Genomic DNA, 15,911 nt, shown 5'->3' with positions numbered 1-15,911 from the left:
AGCTGTCAGACAGCTAAGCAGAGATACTGAATTCGGAGTTGAAGGGATGAATCTGGAGCTTGGGACTGAGGTCTAGACAGAGAGGCATTGGGGAGTCATCAGAATATATATGGTACTTGGAGAGAACTCTCCTGGGAGAGAGATGTCGAGCGAGAAGAGGGGCCAGGATGGAGCCCTGGGACACCCTAACAACTAGGAGCAGTTAGAGGAAGCCAAGTCAGCTAAGGAGACTGAGAGCGGCAGCCAGAGAGACAGCCGGGAGAAGAGGACATTCTAGGAGCTGAAGTGAGTGGCCAACTGTGCTGAATGCTATTGAGAGACTAAGTCAGGACTGAGAAGTGACCGCTGAATTTGACCACATGGAGATCTCTGGTGAGCTTGACAAGGGCTGTTTTGTTGGCAAGGTAGGGATGAAGCCAGGGTACAGTGGGGGTGTGGGAAGAAGAGGGGAACTGAAAACAGCAAGTATGAACAACTCTAGAGAAAAACAGAAAAATGAAGGAAAGCAAAGAAATAAGGCCATGGGGAGGGAAGGTGAAAGCGGGGCTGCCAGGGTGCACCCTCCATGTTGCATCTATGTAAATAGGGTTCTCAGAAACAGTACAAAGCAGATGTGGTGGTACAAAGCAGCGGCCCGGCTTGAGACAAGATACTTTAACACACGGGTGACTGCAGAGCTTGTGAGAGCTGATGATCATGCAGGAGATAGGACAGGATGGTGTAGGAGAGAGGTTGCGACTACGGGAGCAGGGCCAGGGTATGCAGCTTTTTGTGTGGTTGAAGAAAAGATCTGAGGGACCCCATTTTCCAGCTGAAAAATGGAGGGATAAGGCAAGTTTGGGGGTGGGGGAGGGGGAGCCAGTGAGTGGCCTTACCTTCAAAAAGCTGAGCATACTGAGGGAATCCTGTCGCTCGGAGCCACCTGCATGCGTTTTTGGCCTCAGCTTCTAAAACAGATGAGGGGGAGAGAGACAGAGAAAGGAGATTAGGGGGTGCTGGCGCCAAGCCACCCTGGTGTGCACCCCTGCACCTCCAGTAGGGAGGTACTTACAGCTCTGGTGACCTAGAAATGACAACAAAAGCACAAACGGGCTGGCACATTCACTGCATGTCACAGCTAGGATTTCCCCTCTGCTCCCCAAGCCCTACTCCCAGGATGTGCTGGGACACCTCTCTTATGCTTCATTACCTGACTGTCCCAATCCCCCTCCCACTCTCCCACCCCTGCCCAAGAACAGGACCACCAGCAGCAGCAACTCCCAGGAACATCTGGGGTCAAGGAATACTGCCAGGGGAAGAAACCACTGCTGTGTCTTCACCTCCCACCACCCCCGGGGAGCTACCCCCTTCCATGACCCAGGTAGACCGTCCTAGTACAGCTAGGGATACGCAGTGTTCAACAGCTATTATTCTCTTTCCTATCATCATACCTAACATTCCCCAGGACCCTGATAAGCAAATCTCATTTAACACACACCATAAGCTGCGCAGATTTTAATATGCCCAGTTTACATATCTCCAAACAGGCTCAGAAAGGAAGGGCTCGTCTACAAGTCTCGCACTTGACAAAGTAGAGTGCAGGGGCCGGAGTCCAAGCTCAGTCTGACTCCTGCTCGGGGTTCCGACCCCTTCTAACATGGCAGCTTCCCCAGTGCACTCCCTCCCCCGCCATTCACCAAGTCCCAGCCCTCCCTCCCCACGGGGCCTCCCAGGACTGTTCCGGCACTCTCCCGTGGCTTGGCCTCTTTGTGGCACAACTCAATGCTGCTTGCCAAGCTGACAGTGCTGGCCTATGGGAGTCTTGAAGGGCAATGGCTGGGTTAGCCTCCTACCTCTGCTCTGAGAGTGCCTGGCACAGGGTGGGGCACCCCTGCCAGCCTCAGTGGAGACTTGCAGCTGGACTGAAGCCACAAAGGAGGTCCTCCTGGCCATGGTAGGCTGAGTACCTGCAGCAGAACCCTGGGACTGCCCAGTTCCCTACGCAGGTGGTACCAGGAAGCAGTGGGGCTGGGAACATGGGACCTGGCATTGTGGTTGGGGGCACAGAGAGGCTGCCGGCTCAGCAGAGCTTCTCTGCCCACGGAGTCCTGCCCCCAACATTTCTTCTACTTCCTTAGTGCCCGTGACCAGGAGACTCCAAGGAGACTGGGGGCGGGGGCGGCGTTCTCCAAGACAGGAAGAGCTCTCTCCCCAGTGTTCTCCCGCAAGGAAATCCAAGATGAGATTCTGGTAGCCAGGAATCACAAGTTAAAGGACAAAAAGGTATTTCAGAGATGCTAGGTGGGTAGACAAGGGAGGGAACAGCGCGCGAAGGTGGAAGTCGGTCAGAAGAAATAACAGGCTCCTCAAGGGTCGCACACTAATGAGGATTCGATGGGGAGGAGAGAAGGCTCTGAAGCTTCTGGAGCCCCTGAGGGCTTTGGGGGCAAGCGGGTGGGGCGGGGATGAACACTTGTGCATTTCTGAAAGCATGTGCGTTGGTCGCTGCTGTCCCAGCATCTGTCTCTGCGTGTAACTGTGGCCAAGTTTGCTCATGTCCATGATCCACATAGATCAGCATGGGACCATGAACCTGTGCACACTCCCCCACAGGCCCCTCGGTCTGTGCACGCACCTGCACCTGCATCTGTGTGCACATGTGTGTGTTTTACGTTACTACAACCTTCCAACCTACGACAGAAATCTAGGAATCACCAGGACCTCTGAGAGGTACTGGAAAGTGTTTGTTCCCGCAGAGCCCAGCTAGCAATACCTCAGCCCCTCTGGCAGGGGGCAATGCAAGCCCAGGAAATGATCCAGGTCTCTAGGCCGGTGATGATCTCGGGATGTGGTAAAAGTAGCCCAAAGGGACTTCACACCAGCCCAGGCAGCATTTGAGGGATATGGTTTTGCTGCTAGGACAGTTGAGCCGGCTGCCACAGCCACCTCCCTGTCTCCTGCTCCTACCACGCCCCCGTGAAAAGGCCCATCCCTGTCCTCGGAGCCCCTCCAGGCAAGCAGCTTTGTTTTCCTGTCATTAGGACAAAGGGGAGGTGCCAAAGGAAGGACCAGGTCCGAGCTTCCAGAAAGGCAGACACAGAAGGAGACAGTGACCTCTAAAGGGCCACAGGTCTAGAACGGCCACCCAAGGCAGAGGAGCCAGTCCCCAGGAACAGGTCTGCATGTCAAGAACACACCCTTGAAGACCACTGCAGCCCTTGGTCACTCGTGGCTAGAGGCAGAACGAGGAGGAGGAGGGGGAGGAGAGAGGAATCTGACTGCCCTTCCTGAGCCTGGAGGTGGCGGAAGAGTGCAGTGATGAAGTCCTGATCTTACACATCTGTGCCTCCTGCCTGAGTCACAAGTCCCGTGGGAGAGGGGCAGGCTGCCCACTCCCCTAATGCTTGGCAGCGGCCCTGGCCAGGGTTGGCGCAAAGGGGACCAGCTCACTCAGGTGGGCGCCAAGTTTTTTCATTCCTATGTAGAGGCCTCTAGCCCCTGCTATTCAAAGCATGATCCCTGGACCAGCAGCACTGGCATCACCTGGGAGCTTGTTAGAAAGGCAGAATCCCAGACCTACTTAATCAGAATCTACATTTAACTAGGTCCTCAGAGGATCCGCATGCACATTAAAGTTTGAGAAGCGCTGGCATAAATCACCTACCTCAGGGCTTTTCACCCTTGGATGCACGTTAGAGTCAGCTAGGAAGCTTTGTAAAAATACCAATCCCCTGGGGCCCCGTCTCCGGAGGCCCGTTTAATTGATCTGTGGTGAGACTCTCCAAATCAGTATTTTTTTTAAAAGCTACAGTATGGACTGGAAAGGGCCCAAGGGACTTTACCAAGTCACAGAGTTAAGTGTCACAACTGAGACTACGACCCTGATCTTTTAATTCCACGTCCAGCGCTCTTTCCACTGCATTATGGCACCTTCCTTCAGATGCCAGATAAACAAAGGGCTTAGACTCAAAGGAACCAACTCCAGGCCCCCAGACTTTTTTCTGCCCCTTCTGGTCTAGTGGAGTTACAAGTCTGAGTTCCAATCCTGGTTAGTCACTAGCTCTCTGACTAGCCCGTCACTAGCTCTCTGACTTTGGGCAAGTTGTTTAACCTCTCTATGACTCAGTATTCTCCTCTGTAAAACGAGAATAATAGAATCCACTTCTAATAGTTACTGAGAACATTAAATAAAATACCACACATTGTACCAAGCATTCAACAGAGAGTTCCTTCCCCACACTGACTGAAGGGTCCCAAGGAAAAAGAGAAAATGGGAGAAAGAGACTCAGCTAGTGTTCTCTTCTGGGTCTGGAAAGTGGCTGCATCTATATCTCTGGCAGAATTGGAGCCAGATGGCTCAAGGAAGTGAGATTAAGAGGCAGAAGTTTCAAAGAGGCCACAATAGCTCCAAAAGACAAAGGAGCCAAGGAGTTAGAAGCACGGCTCCTTCGAATGAATCCCCAGCAGCCCTCCCTGGCAGGAATCTGGAGAATGTAATGGGTTATTACCCAACAGGATGTCAGGGACATTGGCCCCTGACAATACACCACCTCATGGAAGGCTGAGAGGCCCTGAGGCTCCCTCCCAGATGGAGCAGTCAAGGACGTAGGTCTCGGTGATTAAGGGCTGAGCTATGTTGCTCCGCCCACCCCAGCCTGCCCAGGCCAGGGCCAGGAGTGACCACCTACGCCCAGGAGAGTCAATCCACCTGGGGCTGGGGCCCAGGCAGCCCAGACTGAGGATTGCCTTATGTGCCTGGCGGGAAGAGTGACACTGGGCAGGCTGAGGCGAGTGATGGAGGAATGTCTTTGGCCCCTGGTCCTGCCTCTGTGTCCAGATGTGCAGATTCCAGCAGTTTCAACCACTATGTTCTGCAGGCCATGTGCTGGCCAAGGCTAGGGTGATATGCCAGGACAGGTCAGGGACAGCACTCAGCTGGCACAGGCTGGATTCCACTGAGATTTAACTCCAGACTCTCTCCCTGGGGAGGAGCCCAACTGATCGATCCCCTTAGGGGTTGGGGGAGACAACATACTAGAAAGCTCCAGAGTCAAATCAGGCCTCAGGGCCACACCCACAGGTCTCCCAGAGGGAGTGACAAAGAAGGAATAGCCGAGCAGCACCGGATTGTCTCGGGGGTCAATGACAATATCTACACCTACACTTCCACAGGCCACGTCCAGGGATCCTCTTAGCATGGCACATTTTTCTATGCAAAGATGGACAGAATGAGGAGAAATGCAGGGCTCCTGTTTTTGAGAAATGCTATATGAATGAGGGAAGAGTTTATGCACCCAGGAAAAGGGCAGCAATGTTTTCCACTGAGGAAATACAATAATGCCCAAAGATGATAACTGAGTTGGAGAAAAAGCTTTTCCCAATCACGCTGACTCCCCCACTTGCTGCCTAAGTCATCTTGGGCAAGTTGCTTTACTCTCTAAGCTTTGGTTTCCAAATCTATAAAATGGGGACTAACAACTTTCCTGCCTACCTCTGAGGTTACTGTGTGCATCTGGTTGGCCTCTGTCTGGTTTTGAAAGCAGCTCTATGAAAGTTATCATCAGAGAGGGCTGTTTTGTTAAGACAGCTTGAAATTTGTACTCACAGTCTTTAAAGTTCAGTTCAGATTGTGTCCTAGGTGTAAAGTGAGAAAGTAAGTGAGCTAGAAGGAGAATAAAAGGCAATCGGCAACAAAGCTGCCAGAGCTTAGGCCTCAGCCAGCCACTCTCTTCCCTCACCAATCCCCCGCCCCCGCCACACTTCTCTTCACACCACTATTGGGGAACTCAAGCCCTTTACACCTTTTGGTCACTCAGTGGGCTGTGAGACAGCTGCTGCCCAGGGCCCGGTTCAGCCTGCTCCCTCCCAACTCAAAGTCCAGCCCAGGCCTAGGGACCAGGCAAGATCCAGGGCCCAGATCAAAGTGTCCTTGTTACTGCTGGAGCAGTCGCCTCTCGACTCAGGCTATACATTATAATCTGGGGAGCTTTAAAATGCCAGTGCCTGGGCCCCAATTAAATCATGACCAATTAAATTAGACACTCTAGGGATAGTTAGTTTTTATGTTTTTGAGAGCTCTCCAGGTGATTCGAAAGCATAGCCAGGATCAAGAACCGCTGCCCTAAACAGACACGACCAGCTAAAAAGCCACAGCATAGGTCTTTAGGAATATTCTAGCTGGAAGCTATACTCAGGCCCGTTCTCATCACTGGCCTGTGTTTTCTCTGGGCCCAATGAACAGTGATCTGAATGCATGTGGTAGGACAGGAGAGGGCACGTCTGTGGGTGTTTGTGAAGGTAATTTATTCAAAGCTGACTTACTCCATGAGGCAGCTTTCAACAAACATGTTGGTTTCCTTTCCCTTACTTAGTTGCCTATTTGGAAAGGTGTCTCCCGCGTGGCCCTCACTGCAGGATGGGTGTCTCCAGCGTGATCTCTCTCACCTTCAGTGAACCCAGAAGGTAGCGCCAGTGTTCAGAGGGGTAAAGAAAGACGTGGGAGGCAGCTGTCTATGTGACAACCCAAGTTCCGAAGGTGGGCTCTGAGGCCAAGCTGGTAGCCAAAGTAGGCAGAGGGGCCACCTACCACTCCAGGTCCTGCTGCTGCACCTGGGAAATGCCAGGTTCTGGCAAACAGCTCCTCAGATCATTTCTCTTGGTTGATGCAAGTCTCAGTTCCTCTGCCCACCCCCACTCTTAGAGAGGGACCCCGCCTGAGGAGGAGATGTTGGCCTTCCGGCAGAGGGCTCATATCTCAGTTGGCCCCAAGTGCTCATGACCAGCTCCTTTCACCCTCCCATAAGGTTACACTAAGGGGCCTTGGCCACGAGAAGAGTGCCCACCCAGCCCCAAGGTGGTGTCTCATTTGAATTTGCACAAAGGGGTCCTCGAGTTTGGTAGTGACCCTGGCATAGGTGCTGCAACAGGTGACCACCTGGCTATGCCACCTCTCTCTCTGGGGGACTGAAGGAGAGGGGTCTTCACAAGGGCCGGTACTAAGAGCTGTCATGGATGCCACGACTGCCAAGCCTTCCCCTCCTGACCTTGAAGCGGACATTCAGGGGGGTCTACCATGCACTGTCCTCTGGGAGGTCAGGTGCACCCATCATCTCTCCTGCTCCTGCTGCTCTTAGCTGGAATCACAACTTTAACTAGATTGTTCCAGGGGAGGGAGGGAGAGGGAGGAAGGGAGACTGAGACCAAAATAGCTCTCATCCCACATTCCAACCCTCGCAGGAGGGGAGCCGCAGCAAGGGCTGCCGATGTCAAGCGGCTGAGCTTGACAGTGCTGGACACTGACCAGCCTCTGGCTTGTTAGGTCAGAACTCGGGGCCCCTGCTGCACCTGTTCGGATGCAATCCTTGGTCTCTCATCTGGAGCTACGGGCAGGATGCCAAGGCCCTGGGCCCATGTGAGCAGCACTTTTGGAGCCTCCCCATCACAAGTGGGGCACCACCGAGGCAAATGGCCCAGGAGAATACACTACTGTGGGACTGGGTGGCAACAAAATGAAGACATCAAATCTTCTTGCTAGCCAGTAGCAGGTTCACACATGCGGCCCTCCCTCCTTAACACTCCATATCCACGTCATGGCCACAGGGCCACAGGGATTCTCAACCAGAGACAATTTTACCCTCCCCCCAGCCCCAGGAGACCTTTGGCAATGTCAGGAGACATTTTTGGTCATCACCACTGGGGGAGGATGCTGCTAGCATCTGCCAAGTAGAAGCCAGGGATGCTGCTAAACATCCTACAGTGCAAAGGACACCTCCCGCAATAAAAGAAAGGCTGACTCCAGACCTGAAGTGCGAGACCAGGAGGGGCACTTTCCTTCCACCTTACCTGGGGGCCTCAAGTACCTCCAGGCATCCCCAGCCCACCTTGGGGATGTCCTGAGGAGTGAGGTGAAGAATGGATACAGTGTTCACTGGAGGTCCCTTGTCTTTGGACACTGTGGACCCCTTGCAGGTTCAGCCAAGGGGAGGTGACAGTTCTCGTTTTTGGAGTTTTTATAAATAAATACGGAAGTGACACAAGGAACCCTCCACTGTGTTCCCACACACAAACACAAACTGTGGCCTGAGCTCTAGTATGCAGCTGTAAATAGAGGAGGGTCATGAGGGCCCTGTGGCTAACCCAGACCTCTGGCTTGCTGGGGCTGCTTGACAATTTGGGTCCAAGGTTGGCCCAGCCTGTGGTCTCCTAGGCAAGCACTTGATGTAGCAGAGCCAAAGCAGGCAGCTGACATTCCTGCTTGGCCCAGGGCTTCCTTGTGAAAGCGAAGGTCAAAGCTGTCACGTGCTCTGCCGCAGAGGCTCCATTAGCTTTCTCGCCCTCAGGGGATCCTGTCCCAGGTGCTCTGACAAGGTCATGGTGACAAGGAAAGACAGGTGTTTTAATAATCCACGTGCTACTCCATCACTTCCAGTCTGGAGCCTGGAGGCAAGAGATGCCAGCCTAACCGGTCTGGGGCAGATGGAACCGCTCTCCACTGTGGTATGGGTGGAAAGAATATTGGATTGAAGGTCAGGAGAACTACATTCTGGCCTTAGCTCCACTAGGAACTTGTCGGGTGACCTTGGGCAAGCCAGTACCTCTGTCTAAGTTGCGGTTTCCCCATCTTCTTATGGCCACTCACCAAAATCTAGACCCGGAACAAAAGTATGTGTAATTGGCAGTGGCTGGTTCGGTAGAGAGGGGAGCCTCTCCTGCATGTTCTCTTCTGGGAGACTCAAGAGAGGACCCTCTGTAGGGACCAAGAACAAACCCATCTTTCCCTCCCAATCCAGCTCTCCTGAGTTCCTGCCTCCAAAGGCACCAAACATCGAGGCTTAAACCTCCAGTCAGCCTGGTCCGTCCTCTCTCCGCTTGTGTATTTAGCCACCAACTCCTATCAATTTTTCCATCCAATGGTCACGGTTTCCCAGGCCCAACCATGCCCTAGACTCTCATGCCTGGATTACTTCAGCCCTGCAAGTTCCCAGCCTCCAGGCTCTCCTTTCAACAGGTCATCCTGCTAGCTTCTTCTCCCAAGAGCCCAGCTCTGACCTGGCCACTCTCCTACTCTGCAACCTAATGGGCTCCCCACTGCCCACTGCCCAGGGCAGAAGTCAGACTGTTTTCCACCTCCACACTCTAGACCCAGCCTGGCTTGAAGCTGCAAAGTCTTATTACTCATCAAGATGGAGGTCAAACACCACTTCCCATGAAGCCTTCGTTCCCTGACCTCTCACCAACCCCCTACCACCCAATGGCTTAGTTAAATTAAGTGGCCCCCAGAGCATTCCCCATACCTTCTTGGCAGCACAAAACTCTGTCTTCCCCATTCAACTGGAGCTACACCGCACTGGGGTCCTTTAGGTCTCAGTATCCCCACTGCTGTGTGGTATGGGCTACTGAATATTCTTGCAACACCTAGATAAGAAGTCCTGCTTCCCAACTCAACAGGGTGAAGACCTCTGACTGCACCCCCTCCTCTGGTATCCCCGTAGTGAGGACACAGAACTGAGCACACACATCTGCGACCCAGCAGACTGGCTGACTGGCAACCCACCTTGCCCCAGGGCAGAAACCACATGGCCAGGAACCAAGACCCAGATATGTGAGAAGGGAAAATGAACTCTGCCTGAGGGTGGAGGCATTCTGGCCTCAAGGAGCACTTAGTTCTCCCATGCCAAGCTCCCGTGAGGGCATCCAAGCTCACTTGAGAGAAGGGCTACGTGCCATCTCCTGCTTCCTTCTCCTGGCCTGCAAAGTCTTGGCGCTCGTCTGTTTTGACCCTGGGCCACCACATCTACATCCCACCCCCACTTCCTAGTCCTACTTCCCTTTCCTTTTGCTGAGGCCAAATATAAACTCCCGTGCAGGAAATGCCTTGGAGGAGCCTGGCCCCACCCTGAGATCCAGAGAAAACTGTCTCTGACAGAAAGGAAATGGGCTTGAGGGAAGTAGCCTCCTCAGGTGGGGCCTGCTCTCCCTCTGGAAGCCAGCAGACACAAGCCCGCCGCGGAGCCCCACAGCAGCCAAAGGGAGGGCCAGAACGAGGAGCACAAAGGAGAGGACCGGGGCAGGGGTGATGACAGGCATGCTCAGGCCATGATGGGGTGAAGGGAAGGAGAACCCAAAACAGTGGTCTAATGGCTGTGTTAAGACCTCAGAGCATAGAGGTTCCGGGGTACAGTGAGTGGGAAGAGTAACAGGCTAACGATCTGAAGACTTGGCTTTTAGCCCTGGCTCTGCTACTTCTCAGCTGTGGCTGTGATCATTATTGACAACGATATTTATGATACTAAATGTAATTATTAAGAATAATTCATAATAGACACTAATATTTACTGAGTACTTACTATGTGCCAGACCCTGGGCTAAGGACCTTACACAGATCGTACTGTATAAGACAACTTCTCTATGCCTCAGTCTCCTCATCTGTCAAATAGCGTTACGATCAGAGTACCGACAACATGAGGTATTTGCAAGTATAAAATGAGATAATAATAAAAACAGCCAAAGGGTACAAGTCATCATTATGTCCCAGGCATTACTTTAGGTACTTTTTAGATGATTTATGTTACTGAATCTTCACGACAACCCTGTGAGGTAAATGCTCTGACAATATCTCTATTTGACCAATGAGAAAACTGAGGCCCACAGCTATCAGGTAATTTGCCCAAGATCAGCAGTGAAGAAGTGGTGGGCCAAGATGTACATCTAGGCAGTCTGGCTCCAGAGTCAGAGCCACTAAGTTAGAATCCTCCTCATTAAATAGGAGAAATCGCCTAGGCTATAGACACAAAAAACATATACCGGGGCTTTTGCAGTATGAACCCTTAACCTGAAGTAAGTTCAGAGTAGTGGAGAAAGCACCTAATCAGCCCATATCTCTTTGGTCTCCACAACAGCCCTGTCCAAAGCAGGCCTGCCGCACAAATGGGGAAACTAAGGCTCTGGAAAGGCCAAGTGGCTTCTACTGGACTACAGATGGAGCCAGGAGCCTGCCTAAATACCCACCGCCCTCCTGTTGATCTGTTCCCATGTCAGCCTCCCCAGGCTCTCCCCTCCAAATCCACTCCCCCTTGGTTTAGTACTTATTCAACCACTATTACCTGAGCACCTACTCCACACCAGGCCCTATGGTAGGCACCAAGGTCTGAAAACTGAACAAATGTTGAACTCTCCTGGAGTACTTGGCCAGAGCTGCTACCACACCCATCCTTCTCAAGGAGGCAGAGGCTAAGATGGAATGTCCTTTGAAGCACCCCCTGGAGCTTGTTTGGAGGCAAGTAACAGAGAATGAGCTCAAAAGCAATGGAGCTGGCAACTGGTACAGCCTGAGGGAAGGACGCCTGCAGCACCCAAGAGCCCTGAGGTGGGAACATTGTGGGGAGGACTAGAGTTTCCAGACAAAAGCCCACCACACACATACCCAATGTTAGCATGGGCCACACCAGCTGGAGGGCTCACAAAAGTGAATCCAGACAGCCTCCCGCCTGCCCCTAACCTTCTAAATAATGCAACCTGGTTGTGGAGATAGCTCATTAAAATGTCTCTTCTCCCCTGATGCCACCCAGCAGCCTGCTCTGTGCCCTCAGTGCTGGAAAGTGCTAACGAGGCAGGCCTGCTGCTGACATCGGAACAACCCCCAAATCCCTCCTGCACACACTCCCCCACCCCAGTGAAGCTCTGCTTTAGAGCATGGATACCCAGCCCTCAGTGTTTTCTCTGCTCTCCATCTGTCCACCTCGGGGGTCTGGGAGCAGGCATGGACCTGGGGACCGTCACTGCAACAGCGGTGACTGATTGCTGGTGGGTGCGGGGAGCAGTCAGTGGTAGAAGGGAGACCCAAGCTTCAGGTCTTGCCTCCCAGACAGGCATGTGGGAAAGGGAAGGGGGAAGCACGACACAGTCACTAAGGGTGTGGGTGGTGGACTCAGACTGCCTGTGTCCTGATCCCAGCTCCATCATTCCCGAGCTGCTGGAGTGACCTTGAGGAAGTTCTTCTTTTAACCTCTCCTTGCCTCGGTTTCTTCATACATAAAATGGGGGTGACGACAGCAGTACCTACTTTGCTGAATTGTCATGGGAGCTAAGTAAATTCAAATGTGTGAAAAACTGAGAAGAGTTCACTATTATTCTTGGTGTTATCATCATTACTACAGCCTCTTGCAGTGTCACAAATGCCACTAAGGAGGCCAGAGGAAGGGAACCCTGGTGCACAGCATGTCCCCAGGTCAGTGAGAAACAGCAAAGTGACAAGGTGGCAGAAAGTACTACTAAACAACAATAACAGTGAGAGTACTGTTTATATTATTGGATTTAATATTCAGCAACCCATGAGGTAAGTACATATCTCCATTTTATAGCTGACAAAATGGAGGCTCACAGAGATTACGTAATTTGCCCGAAGTCACCCAATGCTGCATTATACCAGAGTCCCCAGTCTTCACCATGACACTCTCCTGCCCCAGGCTCCGTGTGTACACTTCGGGGGGTGTTTTGCTTCGCCTCCACTCTGGCCACTTTCCCACATGCCCCTCTCTGTTGTTCCCATTTAGAAGGCCCTACTCAGGTGAGGGCGGCTCAGACCAGATGTTTGGGGCAAGGTGCTTCCCAAGCTCGCTGCCCCTGTCCCTCCTGACTTGACTTCAGCCTGGAGCAGAAAAGCTGGCTGCAAGTGCCTATCTCACACCTCAGACAGGCCTGCCTTTGGCCAGTCCAGATAAAGGACAGGAAATCCTCGGGCACCTCCCCTGGAGGTCACTCCCTCTACCATGGGAACAGAGTTGCAGCTTGGGCAGAGGTTCCTCTGTGGTGGGGAAGCTGCCAAGTCAGCCCCAGCCGCCCTGGCTGCCGAGTGTGGTTTGGGGGAAACAGGGAGGGCTGAGCGTCAGAGACCTGGGTTCCAAATCCTCCCTCCCTGGAGACTGTGTCCTTCCTGTCTCTGGGCCTCAGGTGGGGATCAGCCAGGATCGCACTGGGGGGATCACACTGTCTGACTGGGCTCCTCGGAGAACAGAATGGGATTGTGGAACTGAAAGTGCCTTGGAAACTTTAAAGAAATGGGAGGACGTGTCAATGTCATCGTCATCAACTGCTAGAGGCGTGGCTGAGTTGGTGTTTCTCCCCGTCTGATTCACCCTTCTAGGCCCCACTGTGGGCATGGCTCAGACTCATTTCCAGCTTCGATGCTCCTTAAAATATCCCCTTCCTCCACCCCCCGACCAGCTCAAGAGGCAAAAGCAAGTCACAGGAAAGCGGGCTATACGGGCACCCCACACACAGTACAATGCAGTCGGCCCATCCCAGTGAGCACCTCCTCCCCTCAGGCTTGCCCTCTGCTGTGGGAGCACTGAGAAGAAGGCCCTACCCTCCCAGGGCACCACAGTCATGGGAGCTGGCTGGACCGGAATGACAAACGAATCAGAGAACCGTATGAGGTGTTTGGACCCAGGACTCCTGGGGTTCAGAATCTACCTGAGATTCTGGAGTCAACCAGGAAAAGGTAATGGAGAAGTCTTCTGGAAAAGTTCAGGCTACAGAAAAACAGAGGAGACTGAGGGACTTCCAGAGCCCCATTTCGTGCCCCAGAGCCACAAAGGGTAGCATGTGCAAAGGACAGTAATGAGGCTGGGAAGGGGACTGGTCCCTGGTCCCCTGAGGGTCACTTGGAGGAGCTGAGGCTGTTTGGCCTGGGGAAAACACAGGGGAACTTGGGCTCTGTCCTCAGACACCTACAGATCAGAGAGAACAGATAGGATCTAAGTGGTCCCAGGGGGCAGAGCTGGGACTCAGGGGTAAAAGCCATAGGGAGACAGAGATCAGCTCAACATCAGAAAAAACTTTTGGAGATTACATGGATGTAAGCAACCGCCTTGAAACATTGCACTCCCAGTTATTGAAGATGGGTGACAGGAGCTGCACAAGTACTTGGAGGCGGAAGACCCGAGCTTCAGAAAGAGAGTCAGACCCACTGCCCTCTAAAGGTTCTTCTTCCCCAAGCTCTGTCTGCTTCCTACCTCTGGGGTATTGTGGGAGAAGCATAAAGGTGACTGGAGCTGGCTAGGCCCTCGGCTGATTCCCACAGAGACCTAGGATCTCAGGAGCACCTTGGGCTGGTACTACCCAGGGGGAGCAGGTCACTCATTAACTTGTGGCTGAATGGGTCAGAGGGTGGCCACCTGAGACAGATGGAAACATGAGGAGGGGCGAGAGAGCAAACTGCACAAAAGCCCATGCTCAAGGAAAACCCAAGCTCTGGCAGTTCAAGGCCCCGGCAGCCCTAACTGACCAGCCGGCTAAGAGTATTTAGTGATTGGCCCTGGCAGAATTTGAAGCCAGCTCACCTTTGCCTTGTGGATAAGAAAATGCTCTTGACTGGAAACGCATACTCTCATGGCTAAAAGAAAGCCTGGGAGACCACTGAGTCCATGCCATGGGCCCTGCATTTTAAAGATCTAGGTCCAGAGAAAGCAAATGTCTTCTCTGAAGTCACTCATGGAGAGGTAGCTATAGAGAGACACAACCAGAAGCCAGGTTTCCTGACCCTATCGTAGGCCCACAGGGTTCACTAAATGTTGGTTCCTTCTCGTCTCACTGAAACTGCAGAAAGCTTCTTGTGGTCTAGAGCTTTCTAAATTGGACCTGGGTCCTAGCTTGACCCTTCCCAACTCCCACTGCTTGTCAAGATACAGGTTCTCTGAGGAAGGTCTCCTCCTCCACTATGGAGGTCTCAGGCCTCATGTCCCAACCTGGTGTGAAGGGACCTACAGTGGACTGAAAACAAACACACACAGCTCCACCCCAAAACCCAGTAATGGCAAACCCTTTGGGTGGGCATTTCTTGCTCTTTTAGACTTTCAGATTGAGATCAGGGAGTCAGCTGCTCCTGGAAACACCCCAACCCCCTTATGACTCTGACGCCTAAAAAAACCCCAAAAAACTCCTACCCCACTGTCCATCTGAATCCCTATTAACTCAACTCCCTGCCCCTCTCTATAATACCACCCAAGTTGCATATGTGTCCTTCAAGCAATGTGAATGACTACTTCTGTTTGCGCAAGTGAAAACAGAGGAGCAGAAGTTTAATTGGCCCCAGAAGTTCCCATGACTGAATGTTCATTAATGTCCCCTTGGGGGAAGGTAAGGGCTCAGAAATGGGGTCCCTTTAAGGCCTGGGGTGGACAAAGAGTTAGTTAATGGCCATCCCTAGAGGTGACTTTCCAAAGTGGTTATTATGTGGCTCAATCATTAACCAAGCAGTGGCAGGACCCCAGGCTTGTTGGAAAGGAGCCACTCCTTTCCCAAGGACAGCCCAAGAGCAGGAGACTCTGGGGCAGCGAGGCCTGGATGAGGGAAGCTCTCTCTCAGCTCCACACAGGGGTGGAGGAAGGCTGGCCCGGATATGGAGGAAGTCAGCACACCCTTACTGGAGTGGGAGGGAAAAGCGAGACAGTGAGGGTTTTTATCATGAATGAGAGAGGAAGCTCCAAGCTGGGTCATGGTGATTAGATGACAAGCTGGGAAAGACGCTCATCCTGAATGCATCCTGTTTTGCTCTGAAATGGAACTGGCCTCAGGGGCCAGGGGCAGGGGAGGGGCCAGGAGGCAAGCAGCCTCCCAGGAATTCTCCCAGGCCTGCCCCAGAGCCAGAGCTTCAGAGATGGCAGCAGGCACTGTAAAACAAGGGGATAGGGCTCCATAATCCCTCCAGCTCAGACCTTTCCTGGGCCTCTCTTTCAAGGTTCAGCTCAAATGTCACTGCCTCTGTCAGTCACCTTCCCCTCAGTCAAAAGCCACTGCTCCCTGGTCAGGCCTCCCAGGGCAAAATATCCTCCTTAACAATTGGAAATATGAACACTGTTAGGATATTTGACGATATTAAGGGACTGTTTTAAAGTGTGATAGTGGTGCAGTGTCTATCATTTAAGTCCCTATCA

The 15,911-nt window shown here is 52.6% G+C and overlaps 1 protein-coding gene across 2 annotated transcripts in view; it reads right to left on the bottom strand.

Annotated features, from left to right (window-relative positions):
* The window catches only part of STARD8 (StAR related lipid transfer domain containing 8), a 31,696-nt gene that overhangs the window by 12,451 nt on the left and 3,334 nt on the right, over positions 1–15,911 (bottom strand). The window contains exon 2 of one of the 2 annotated variants that reach the window (XM_024746608.1): positions 876–947. The gene's annotated coding sequence lies outside the window, so the exon portion shown is untranslated. Of the gene's footprint in view, positions 1–875; positions 948–15,911 lie in introns of those variants that run through there. The other variant, XM_024746607.1, reaches the window with a different exon arrangement.

Source organism: Neophocaena asiaeorientalis, unplaced genomic scaffold (genome assembly GCF_003031525.2).
Source record: "Neophocaena asiaeorientalis asiaeorientalis breed wild unplaced genomic scaffold, Neophocaena_asiaeorientalis_V1.1 scaffold667, whole genome shotgun sequence".
Lineage (NCBI taxonomy): Eukaryota > Metazoa > Chordata > Mammalia > Artiodactyla > Phocoenidae > Neophocaena > Neophocaena asiaeorientalis.
Note: the sequence above shows the minus strand (reverse complement) of the source record. Positions and strands in the feature narration are given on the sequence as shown.